This window comes from Arachis ipaensis, chromosome B6 (genome assembly GCF_059453495.1).
Source record: "Arachis ipaensis isolate K30076 ecotype BB chromosome B6, ASM5945349v1, whole genome shotgun sequence".
Taxonomy (NCBI): domain Eukaryota; kingdom Viridiplantae; phylum Streptophyta; class Magnoliopsida; order Fabales; family Fabaceae; genus Arachis; species Arachis ipaensis.
The window spans coordinates 57,646,111-57,658,128 of NC_142441.1; the positions used below are offsets into that span (position 1 = coordinate 57,646,111).

At 40.1% G+C, this 12,018-nt stretch overlaps 1 non-coding gene across 1 annotated transcript; it reads left to right on the plus strand.

Moving 5' to 3' along the window:
* The first annotated feature begins 3,956 nt into the window (after nt 1-3,956).
* Nucleotides 3,957-4,060, plus strand: LOC148555708 (small nucleolar RNA R71). The gene has a single exon (XR_015886512.1). It is a non-coding gene; the product is annotated as a small nucleolar RNA R71 (small nucleolar RNA).
* The last annotated feature ends 7,958 nt before the right edge of the window (nt 4,061-12,018 follow it).

Here is a 12,018-nt window from a genome sequence, read left to right on the forward strand (position 1 = left end):
TAGACAAGCCATCAATGGCCTCCTGCAATTGGTGCATGTCCAAGGTCTGTTGTGCTTGACCCTCTAAGACTTGTCCTTCCACTACTTGAGGGGCTATTTTCTTCCTTTGCTTCCGCTGAGGCAAAGGGGATGCTACAGCTTTCATCTTTCGTACAGTTATTGGGATGCCTTCCTTTATCCACATGGGGTTCTCATCTTCAAAAACTACCCCAGCTTTCTTGCATATTCGGTAAATAGTGCTGGGGTAACCTAACGTTCCTCTTGAGTCGCTTTTCTCTGCCATTTTTCTAATACCTTCAGCTTTGAGTTCATGAAACTTGATTTCTCCTCCCTTCAGTATACAGTGCACCATTGTGGCTCTCTTGACATTCACCTCCGAGTTGTTTGCAGCTGGGAGATTAGACCTTCTTACTAGCTCAAACCACCCCTTGGCTTCAGGAGTGAGATCTGTTCTCTTGATGAACTTTGGGTTATTTCCCGCACCCATTTCCCAGTCAGCTCCTCGTACACAAATATCTTGCAGAATCTGGTCATAATTGGGGTTGTCCAATCTTGAGTGATAGCTTTCTTCTTCAAATTGTATAGACCGTAGCTTCAATGCCCTCATGACACTCATAGGACCAAAGTCCACCATCTTTCCTCTCACAAAGCTCGTGTAAGACTCATCCTTCTTATCATATCGAACCGCATTTGCATAAAATTCTCTTATGAGATTTACATTCACCTTAATAACCGGGTCAGTGAGGAGCTCCCATCTTCTCCTTTCTATCTTCTCTGTGATTTCGGGGCACTCAGTCTTTGTAACTTGAAATCCCAGCTCATAAATGATTTCCTTATCAACCATCCACCCGTATTGTAATGCATGATGCAAGCTTCTAAATCTCCTTTCATCATATGGGTGTTCTTCCATGGGTTCCTTTCCCTTCCTTCTTTTAGAACCCGAAGACGCCATGAATGATAGTTAATATGTGAAGGTGGTAAGGTTGTAGAGACTTTTGATTGTTTAGAGTTTTATGGCAATGAAGAGAGTGAGGGGAGGAATGTTTATAATCGAATAGAGGGTGTCTTGTACCGAAAGGAAGAGTGGTGAAGGGTGTGTGATGACAATGAAGGGTGGTACGGACAAGGGTCGTTTATATAGAGAAGTTGTGAGAGAATGGAGGGTGTAGATTGATGAAGTGGTCACTTGATGGATGGTTGGGGTTATGCATGGCTAGAAGACAAGGATCATCACTTTATGATGGGGATTGCTCAGTCTTCTAGGGGTGCCATTTTTTCAATGTTGCATGGCAACATTTTCCGATGTATTCCCTTTTTAGAACAAGTGTGTAGCCCCTCCTTTTGTGGTGTCCGAACCTTCTTTGTTTGGTTGTCCAATCTATCCCTTTTAATGCCCCTTTTCTTTTCCTATAAAGACAAACTAAGAAAAGTAAGAAAAGATATTAAAATGACCATATGAACTTTACGGCTAATATTAATAAAAGGGAAGAAAGGATTTGATTATTTATTTATGAATTCCAACTAACTAACTAACTTTTGGTGGGTCCTTATATGCATCTTGGTGGCACCATAGGGTGACACCAAACTTAGTTTGAAGCAATGTGATGAAAAGTTTTGTTCAAAGCTCCCAAGACCAGCATGCATCTTGGTTTGCTTTGAACACCAAACTTGTTCTTCACTATATACTGCATGATAAAGATTTCACCAAGTGTTTGTCAAGTTTGGGTTGAAATTCATAAACATTGGTTTATTCATTATTTTAAAAACATATAAAACATGGGTTGCCTCCCATGAAGCGCTTCTATAGCGTCACTAGCTTGACGTTTTTCCTTCATCAGGGTCGTTGGTAGTGCTTAAAGTCCTCCCCTCTTGCTGTGGACTTATATCCATTGGTTGGATCAATGATCTCCACATGTTCCAGGGAAAGAACTCTGTTGATAGTGAAGACCTTAGGTAACTGAGATGGTACAGTAGGGAGATTATGGGGAATATCTGGGAAGTAAGGTGAGACAACTCTATCCCCTGGAGAGAAGTCTTCCGTAGGGATCTTCTTGTTCCTCCATCTCCTTGGTACCTTCTTTGTTTCTTTTGAGGTTGCCTTCCCCTTGGTGACCTCTTTTTTCCAAGGAGTTGTGATGCTGTCTTCACCTGCCTCTAGAGGTTTAGGTTCCTCTAACTTTTCCTTGAGCTGTGGCAATTGCTGTTTTCCTTGTTTATCTATTAAGGGGATCTCAGAATGAACTGGCTGTGCTTCAGTGCTTGTTTCCTCCTTCAGTGTCTCATTATCATTTGTGCTTAGTTCCTTGTCCTCTTGATCTGTTTCTTGTGAGAGTTTGAACACATTGAAGCTGAGTCGTTCATCATGGATTCTCAATATTAGCTCCCTTTTCTCTACATTGATAAGTGCTCTGGCCGTAGCTAGGAATGGTCTTCCCAATATGATTGGATGAGTGTGACTCTCTTCCATGTCCTGGATGACAAAGTCTGTTGGGAGAAAGTATTTTCCAACCTTTAGCAACACATTTTCCACCACTACTATTGCTTGCTTTTGAGTTTTGTCAGCCAGTCTGATGATTACATCTGTGGGTATTATCTCATTGATATGCAGCCTCTTTGCCAGGGATAAGGGCAGTAAGTTGATGCTGGCCCCCAAATCACATAGTGCTTTATCGAACATAGTTTCACCTATGGTACAAGGGATGTGAAAACTCCCTAGGTCTCTTCTTTTTGTAGGCAACTCAGGTTGAATAAGGGCATTACATTCCTTGTTCATCACTATAGTCTGGCCTTCTTTGAGTGAGCTTTTCCTGGGAAGAAGTTCCTTCATATACTTGATGAATGCAGGCATTTGTTAAATTGCCTTGATGAATGGTATGTTCACATGCAGAGATGCAAACAAGCCTAGGAACCTTGAGTATATTCTTTTTCCCACAACACCATTGAGCAGTTGAGGGAAGGGTGCATAGAGCTTCAGCAGCTCTTGTTGTGATATTTCTGGTTCTTGGCGATCTCTATCCTCCTCCTTTGTTGAGTTGTCTTCAGGTTATTTGCAAAGTTTGCCTTGCTTGTCTTCAGTCTCTTGATCACTCGCAGTAACCATTTTGCAATCTTCCCATCTTACTTTCTTTGCTTCTCCTTTGGGGTTTTTCTCCGTGTCACTTGGGAAGCTATCAGTAGGTTTGGGAATTTTCTCAGCTAAATATCCCACCTGGAATTCCAACTTCCTGATGGTCTCTCCCTGGTTCTTAATATTGGCTCGCACCACCTCTTTGAACACCTTATTTTCTTGAATCTCTTGGCATATTCCTTCAAGTAAGGCATCAATCTTAGAGTGCTTGTCATCAATTGATGAGTGATTCGGAGCAGATGTGCTGTTTTGGTTTTGATAGGTGTGTGAAGAAGTGTTGTTGTGAGGGTGATGAGATGTCCTCTGTGTAAATTACTGGTGAGATGCATTGTTGTTGGAGTTGTAACGTCTCTGGTCTTGGTTTTGATCTTGCTCACTTCTCCACCCAAAGTTTGGGTGGTTTCTCCATCCAGGGTTGTAGGTCTTGAAGTATGGATCATAGTTTTTCCTTGGTGAATTCCCAATGTAGTTGGCCTGCTCCTGACTCCCCTCTGCTTCTTCATTCACTCCTTCTTGTGTTGTTGATGAAGTGGAGATTGCTGCTACTTGGTTCATCTCCATCTTCTTGGTGAGGTCAGCCAGCTGCTGGGTAATGAGCTTGTTTTGGGCCAACAGAGCATCTACATTGTTTAGCTCCATTACTCCTCTTGTGTTCCCTCTTTCGAAAGCATAGAAGTAGTCGTTCTCTGCTACTGTTTCAATAACATCTATGGCTTCCTCAATAGTCTTCTTCTTGTTCAAAGATCCTCCGGATGAATGGTCTACGGCCTTCTTTGACTCATAAGAGAGTCCTTCATAGAAAATGTGCAGCTGCACCCATTCGTTGAACATGTCAGGTGGACACCTCCTTGTTAAGTCCTTGAACCTCTCCCATGCTTCATATAGAGTCTCACCATCTTGTTGCCTGAAAGTTTGAACCTCAGCTCTCAGCCTATTGATTCGTTGAGGAGGGTAAAATCTTGCTAAAAATTTGTCCACCACGTCTTCCCAAGTTGCCAAGCTTTCCCTTGGGAAGGATTCCAGCCACTTGGCTGCTTTATCCCTAAGTGAGAATGGAAATAGGAACAGTCTATAGGCGTCAGGGTGAACACCATTAGACTTCACTGTGTCACATATTCTCAGGAAGGTGGTCAAATGTTGATTGGGGTCTTCTTGAACACCTCCTCCAAACGAACAGTTGTTCTGAACAAGGGTGATGAGCTGTGGTTTAAGTTCAAAGTTGTTGGCATGGATTGTTGGCTTTTGGATACTACTTCCACAATTGCCTGGGTTTGGATTAATGTAAGAGCCCAAAACTCTTCTATCCTCCCCAGCATGATTTGCTCTACCTCCTCCCCCATGGTTGTGATCCTCTTCTTCATGATGGTTTTCCATGTTGTCTTCCATGTTTGTTTCAAAGAATTCCTCTTCTTCCTCAGCACCAACCACTTTCTTTCCTCTTGCCTCCCTCCTTAATCTAAGGAAGGTCCTCTCAGGTTCAGAATCGAAGGAAGTTGAAGCCCCGCTTCTTCTCCCTGTCATACAACCATCAAGTGCAAGCAAGAAAAGATAGGTGCAGAAATATTTGTGTCAGAATTAATGTTAGTTGTGGGTGATGCAATATATCAAACAGTTAGTGGGTTAGCAAACAGAATTGAAAATAACAAAGAAAAACAAAAGAGTAGAGGGGGAAGGGAAGAAGTTTAACTAAAACAAAAAGTAAATCACTCAAACAGAAAATGAAATTCACAAAATAAAAATGCTCAATCTAGTGATCTTCTAATTTAATCATTGTTGATGCACAATCAATCCCCGGCAACGGCGCCATAAACATGATGCGGGTAAAACTTGTCTCTCAACAAATTTCCCTTCGGCAAGTGTACCGAATTTGTCGTGAAGTAAAAACTCAGAATAGAGTGAGGTCAAATCCCACAGGGATTGATTGATCAAGCAACTTTAATTCGAAGAATGTTCTAGTTGAGCGAATCCAGAATTTGGGTTGAGAGTTGCAGAAAATAAAATGGCGAGAATGTAAATAACAGAAAAGTAAATGCTAGAATTAAAGGACTGGAAGTAAATGACTGAAAATAAATTGCAGAATTGTAAATGGGAATGGGGGATTTGCTCATAAAAGTAAATGGCAAAAATTAAAGAGAATGGGTAAGATCAGAGATGGGGAGTTCATTCGGCTTAGGAGATGTTGCAATTCTCCGGATCAAGTTCATTTTCATCTCTTCCTCAATCAATGCACTCATTGATCTCCTTGGCAATCTTAAGTGATTGAATTACAATTTCTCGCAATTCAATCTCTCAAATCTTGATCAATAGCCAATTCCTTGGTCAATTGCTCATGAGAAGAGATGAAGTATGGTCACTGATTATACCACATGCATTTCCCAAATCAAGTATTGAGAGGGTTATAGTCACATACCCATCCAAACCCAATTTGCTCCAGCATGAGAAAGTATTTCTAGCTTGATCTCTTCATTCCTCTTTCAAGGTTCAAAAGAGATCCAAGTTTGAATAGCTTCTCTTCCAAGATAACTACTCAACGGGATGAAGATCGAAAGCTTTCAAGTAAAATCAAGAGAAAAGATAGAAGAAGAATAATGAAAATTAGTATTGATCCATCAAATTACAACAGAGCTCCCTAACCCAATGAAAGGGTTTAGTTGTTCATAGCTCTTGAAAATGAAAACAAAGAAGGAGAATACACCATAAAACTAGAAAATGCAGAGAAGATAAAATACAGAGAGTAGTTCACTTTTTCCAGCCTCCAGTACTCCTTAACAATTCAAAGCTACTCCTATATATACTACTCTTCTCAGCTTCTAGTTTGCTCTTCAAGTCTTGGGCCTTTGGATCTTGAGTTTGAAGCAGTTCTTTTCTTCATTTGGGCTTGGCTTTACTTGCAGAGAGAAAGTGCTAAGTGAGCAGAGACTTTAGCTCAGGGCGTTAGGGGTGTTAACATTTAGTGAAAGTATAAGTTTGAGAACGTTAGTGACACTTAACATTTTCACTAACGTTCCAATGTACCCCTTTGCCTCACGTTAGAGCCCACGTTAACTAGGTTAACGTGGCTTCTAACGTGGCTTTGCCAACCTTCGAGAACGTTAGTGACACTCAACATTGTCACTAACGTTCCAGTGTGCCCCTTTGTGCTTCACGTTAAAGCCCACGTTAACTAGGTTAACGTGACTTCTAACGTGGCTTTGCCAAACTTTGAGAACGTTAGTGACACTCAACATTGTCACTAACGTTCCAATGTGCCCCTAGATCTCACGTTAGAGTCCACGTTAACTAGGTTAACGTGGCTTCTAACGTGGCCATTCTTAGCCATCCCAACGTTAGTGACAATGTTGATTGTCACTAACGTTGGCTCATCATTCATTCCTCATCGTTAGCTTCCACGTTAACTAAGTTAACGTGGCTCCTTGGGGGTTTGTGTGGTTGCTTCCAACGTTAGTGACAATGTTGAGTGTCACTAACGTTGTCGACAACTCTCACTTCTTACGTTAGCTCCCACGTTAACCAAGTTAACGTGGGAGTTAACGTGGTGTGTTGCATCCTTAGGCCAACGTTAGTGACAATGTTGAATGTCACTAACGTTGGCTTTTCTTCCCCCTTTAACGTTAGAGGCCACGTTAACTAGGTTAACGTGGTCTCTAACATGGCCACTCATGAGTGTTTGCCAACGTTAGAGACAATGTTAAGTGTCACTATCGTTGGCTCAACTTCCCTTCTCCACGTTAGAGTGCACGTTAACTTAGTTAACGTGACTCTTAACGTGGGCAATGATGGCTTTGAGAGTGTTATTGGCAATCACTTTTCTCATTAACCTTGCAAGTTACCTCCCTTTCCTTGCTTCCTTTGGTCCTGAAATCAAGCAACAGAGTGCATCAAAGTTCTAGTCCAAGTCATGGGTAATGCAGCATACAATTTGTCACTAAATTCATGCAAAATCCTCATGAAATAATGTAAAATGCACAATGTATGCTTGAAGCAAGGTGTAGGTGAATATCTACCCAAAACTAGCTTATTTCCTAAAGAAATGTATGAAACTACCCTAAAAACAGTAAAGAAAAGGTCAGTGAAACTGGCCAAGATGCCCTGGCATCAAAATCTCAGGGATCCTCTTGCTCGGTTTACCAACTTGCACCTCTAAGTTTCTAATGGAGGACCTTGTTTCATTAATGAAACTATGAATGGTCTTAGAGAGACTGGAAACCAGAGTCACTAAGTCAGAAAGGCTCTGCTTAGAGGTTTCCATGTTCTCTTTGGAAAATGGGAATGGTGGTCTGCTATTGAACCTATTCAGGTTCCTACCACCTTGATTGTTGAAACCTTGCTGAGGCTTCTATTGATCTTTCCATGAAAGATTGAGATGGTTCCTCCATGAAGGGTTGTAAGTGTTCTCATTGGGTTCACCTCCTCCATGGTGGGTTGATTAGTATCATAAGCTTTTTCTTCAGGAGAAGCTTCTTGGGCATTGCCAGCTACAGTTTGCATCCATGTTAAATGTTGAGAGATCATGTTGACCTGTTGGGTCAAGATCTTATTCTGAGCCAAGATAGCATTCAGAGTCTCAACATCATGAACTCTTTTCTTTTGAGAGATTCCATGGTTTACAGGATTTCTTTCAGAAGTGTACATGAACTGGTTGTTAGCAATCATTTCAATGAGTTTTCTGGCTTCTGCAGGTGTTTTCTTCAAGTGGAGAGATCTACCTGCAGAGCTGTCCAATGAAATTTTGGATAATTCAGATAGACCATCATAGAACACGCCTATGATGGACCATTCTGAGAGCATATCAGGAGGACATCTCCTGATCAGTTGCTTGTATCTTTCCCAAGCTTCATAGAGGGATTCACCTTCTCTTTGTCTGAAGGTTTGAACTTCCACTCTAATCTTGCTCATCCTTTGAGGAGGAAAAAACTTAGCCAGAAAAGCATTAACCAGCTTTTCCTAAGAGTCAAGACTCTCTCTTGGTTGGGCATCCAACCATAGCTTAGCTCTGTCTCTTACTACAAAGGGAAAGAGCATCAGCTTATAGACTTCAGGATTAACTCCATTAGTCTTTACAGTATCACAGATCTGTAAGAACACAGCTAACAACTGATGTGGATCTTCCATTGAAAGTCCATGGAATTTGTAATTCTGTTGCAAAAGAGAGACTAACTGAGGATTTAGCTCAAAATTGTTACCTCCAATGGCAGGTACAGAGATACTTCTGCCATAAAAGTCAGAGGTAGGCATGGTGAAGTCACCAAGGACCTTCTTAGGCTCCTCCTAAGGTTTGGTCGTATCCTCTGTCTCTTGTTCAAAACTTTCTGAAAGGTCTCTTCCGGAGTGTTGTGATTTAGCTTTTTGTAAATGCTTCTGCAGAGTCTTCTCAGGTTCAGGATTAGGATTCAAGAGGGGTTCTTTATCCCTGTTCCTGGTTATAAATAAGAAGAAAAGAAAAAGAAGAAAAAGAAGAAAACTTTATCTGCCAATAGACAGAAGCTCCTTCTTAAAGTTCGATGTGAAGAAAGAAGAAGACAGGAAAGAAATAAAAGAAGTAGAAGAAGAATACTTTAAAAATAGGGGATAGAAGTAATTAAGTGATAGAAGATGAAAGTTGAGAAGGAAAAATAGAGTGGGGGAGTAGAGTTGAATAATATAGATGTGAGAAGAAGAGCAGTATAAATCGAAAGAGTAAATAAGAGTTAAAATATTTAATTTTTATTTATTTATTTAATTAATTAATTTTTGAAAATTAAGGTTCATAATTTAAAAAGATTTTAGAATTTGAATGTTGAATTTTCAAAAATAGAGGAGAGAGAAGGAGAGGGAAATTTCAAAAATGAAGAGAGATGAGAGTTAGTTATGTAGTTTTGAAAAATAAGAGAGAGAAGAAGAAGGAGTGTTTTTGAAAATTTATGAAGAGAAGAGTTAGTTAGGAAGTTTTGAAATAGAAGAGAGAGAAGATAAAATATTAATTAAGAAAAAGATTTAAAATTAAAATAAGATAGAAGATAAGAAAAGATTTAAATTTAAAATAAGATCAGAAGTAAGATAAGAAAAGATAAGTGATGCCAGGGCATTTTGGCCAGTTTCACTGAACTTTTCTCTACTGTTTTAGGGTAGTTTCATGCATTTTCTTAGTAAATAAGCAAGTGTTAGGTAGATGTACACTTACACCTTGATTCAAGCAAACATTGTGAACTTTGCATGATTTCATGAGAGTTTTGCATGAATTGAAATGATAAAATGGATGATGTATGATCTCATGAATAAGAACCAAGCTTTGATGCACTTTATTTGCTTGATTTCAGGACAAAGGAAGCAAGGAAGAGCCACGTTAGTAGCAACGTTAGTTTAATTAACGTGACCACTAACGTGGAATGGGATTAAGTTTGCAGCGTTAATGAAAAAAGTGATCACCAATAACGCCTTCAAAAGCCATCATAGCCCACGTTAGTTGCCACATTAATTACATGAACGTGGGAGCTAACGTGGAGGAAAATGGGAGCTCCAACATTAGTGGTAAAGTGAATACCACTAACGTTCCAAAAGGGCACAATTGGCCATGTTAAGAGTCACGTTAATTACATTAACGTGAACTCTAACGTGGGAGGAGCAAGGAATCGCCAACGTTAATGACACTCACCTTTGTCACCAACGTTGGACTAAGCCAATATTGCCCACGTTAGTGGTCACGTTAAGACCACTAACGTGAAGGGTAACGTGGAGCAAGGAATGATAGGCCAACGTTAGTGACTCTCACCTTTGTCACTAACGTTGGAGATAGCAATCACCACCACGTTAGTGGTCACGTTAATGCAATTAACGTGAGGCAATAACGTGGGAAGAAGGGGCGTTTGAAGCGTTAGAGACAAAGGTAAGTGTCACTAATGCTCTCGAAGCTTTGGCATACCCACGTTAAGGGCCACGTTAGTTACACTAGCGTGGATCACTAACGTGGGGAAAAGTAGCAAGGAGCAACGTTATTGGAAAAGGTGAATGCCCATAACGTTTGCGAAGGACCAAGAGCCAACGTTAGTGGTCACGTTAATGCCACTAACATTGAAGTTAACGTACGTCAATTATGTTTGGAGCGTTAGTGAAAAAGGTTATCGTCACTAACATTTTCGAACCCAAATTTACACTTAACGTTAACGCCACTAACGTCCTAACTAACTTGCTACCATGCCTGACTCACTTTCTCTCTGCAAGCAAAGCTAAGCCCACTGAAGACTGTAACTACTTCAACTAAAGATCAAAGGCCCATATCCAAGACATGAAGAGCCAACTAGAAGATCAGAAGAGTAGTATATATAGGAGTAGTTTTGAACTAGATAGAGAGCTTGCCATTTTGGAGAACTACACTCTGTATATTTTACTTTCTCTGCAACTTCTAGTTTTATTTTCAGAATGTACTTTTCATTTTTGCTTTCCATTTCCAGAGCTATGAACAACTAAACCCCTTTTCATTAGGTTAGGGAGCTCTGTTGTAATTTGATGGATCAATAATAGTTTTCATTATTCTTTTTCTTTCTTTTCTCTTGATTTTACTAGAAAGCTTTTGTTCGTCATCCAATTGGTTAGCTATCTTGGAAGAGAAGCTTTCCATAATTGGATCTCCTCGGAACCTTGGAAGAGGAATGAGGAGATCATGCTAGAAATGCTTTCTCATGCTGGACTAAATTGGGGTTTGGATGCATATAGTGACATATAATCCTACCAACACGTTGATTTGGGAATGCATGTGGTATAATCAGTGACTAAACTTCATATCTTCCCATGAGCAATTAAATCAAGGAATTGGGCAATTGTTCAAGCTTAGAGAGATTGGGTTGCCAAGGAATTGGGATCTAATCACTTAAGATTGCCAAGGAGATCAATGAATGCATTGATTGAGGAAGAGATGAGAATGAACTTGATCCAGAGAATACAACATATCCTGAGCCCAATGAATCCCCCATTTCTGATCTTACCCGTTCTCTTTATTTTCTGTCATTTAATTTTATGCTCATCTTCCCAAATCCGTATTTAAGATTCTGCAATTTACTTTCTGTCATTTACATTCTGCCATTTATTTGCAGTATTTGCACTTTCTGTTATTTACGTTCCCGCCATTTAATTTCCTGCAATTCCTCAACTCAATTTCTGCTTAGATCAACTAGAACATTCCTCTAATTAAAGTTGCTTAACCAATCAATCCCTGTGGGATTTGACCTCACTCTATTGTGAGTTTTTACTTGACGACAATTCGGTATACTTGCCGAAGGGAAATTTGTTGAGAGACAAGTTTCCGTGCATCAAGTTTATCGCGCCGTTGCCGGGATTGATTTTGTATCGACAATGATTAAGTTAGAGGATAATTAGATTGAGCATTTTTCTTTTGTTTTGTTTTAATTCCATTTGAGTGATTTACTTTCAGTTTTAGTTGTTTTCTTTCCTTTATCCCTTACCTGTTTGTTGTGTTTTCGTCATTGTTTACAAGTCAGTTAACCAACCCACTAACTGTATGATATATTGCATCACTCACACTAACAGCATTCCTAACAAGAATAATTTCTCCCTTTAATTTCTCTCTTGCTTTTTGCCTTGTTGGTTGTATGAAAGATAGAAGAAGCGGGGCTTCAACTTCCTTTGATTCTAAACCCGAGAGGACCTTCCTTAGATTAAGGAGGGAAGCAAGAGAAAAGAGAGTCGTTGGTGCTGAGGAAGAGGAAGAGTATTTTGAAACAACTATGGAGGAGAATATGGAGAACCACCATGAAGAAGAGGCTCATAACCATGCCAGAGAAGGAACAGTAAATCATGCTAGGCAAGAGAGAAGAGTTCTAGGCTCTTATATCAATCCAAACCCAGTAAACTGTGGAAGTAGCATCCAAAAGCCAACCATACATGCTAATAACTTTGAA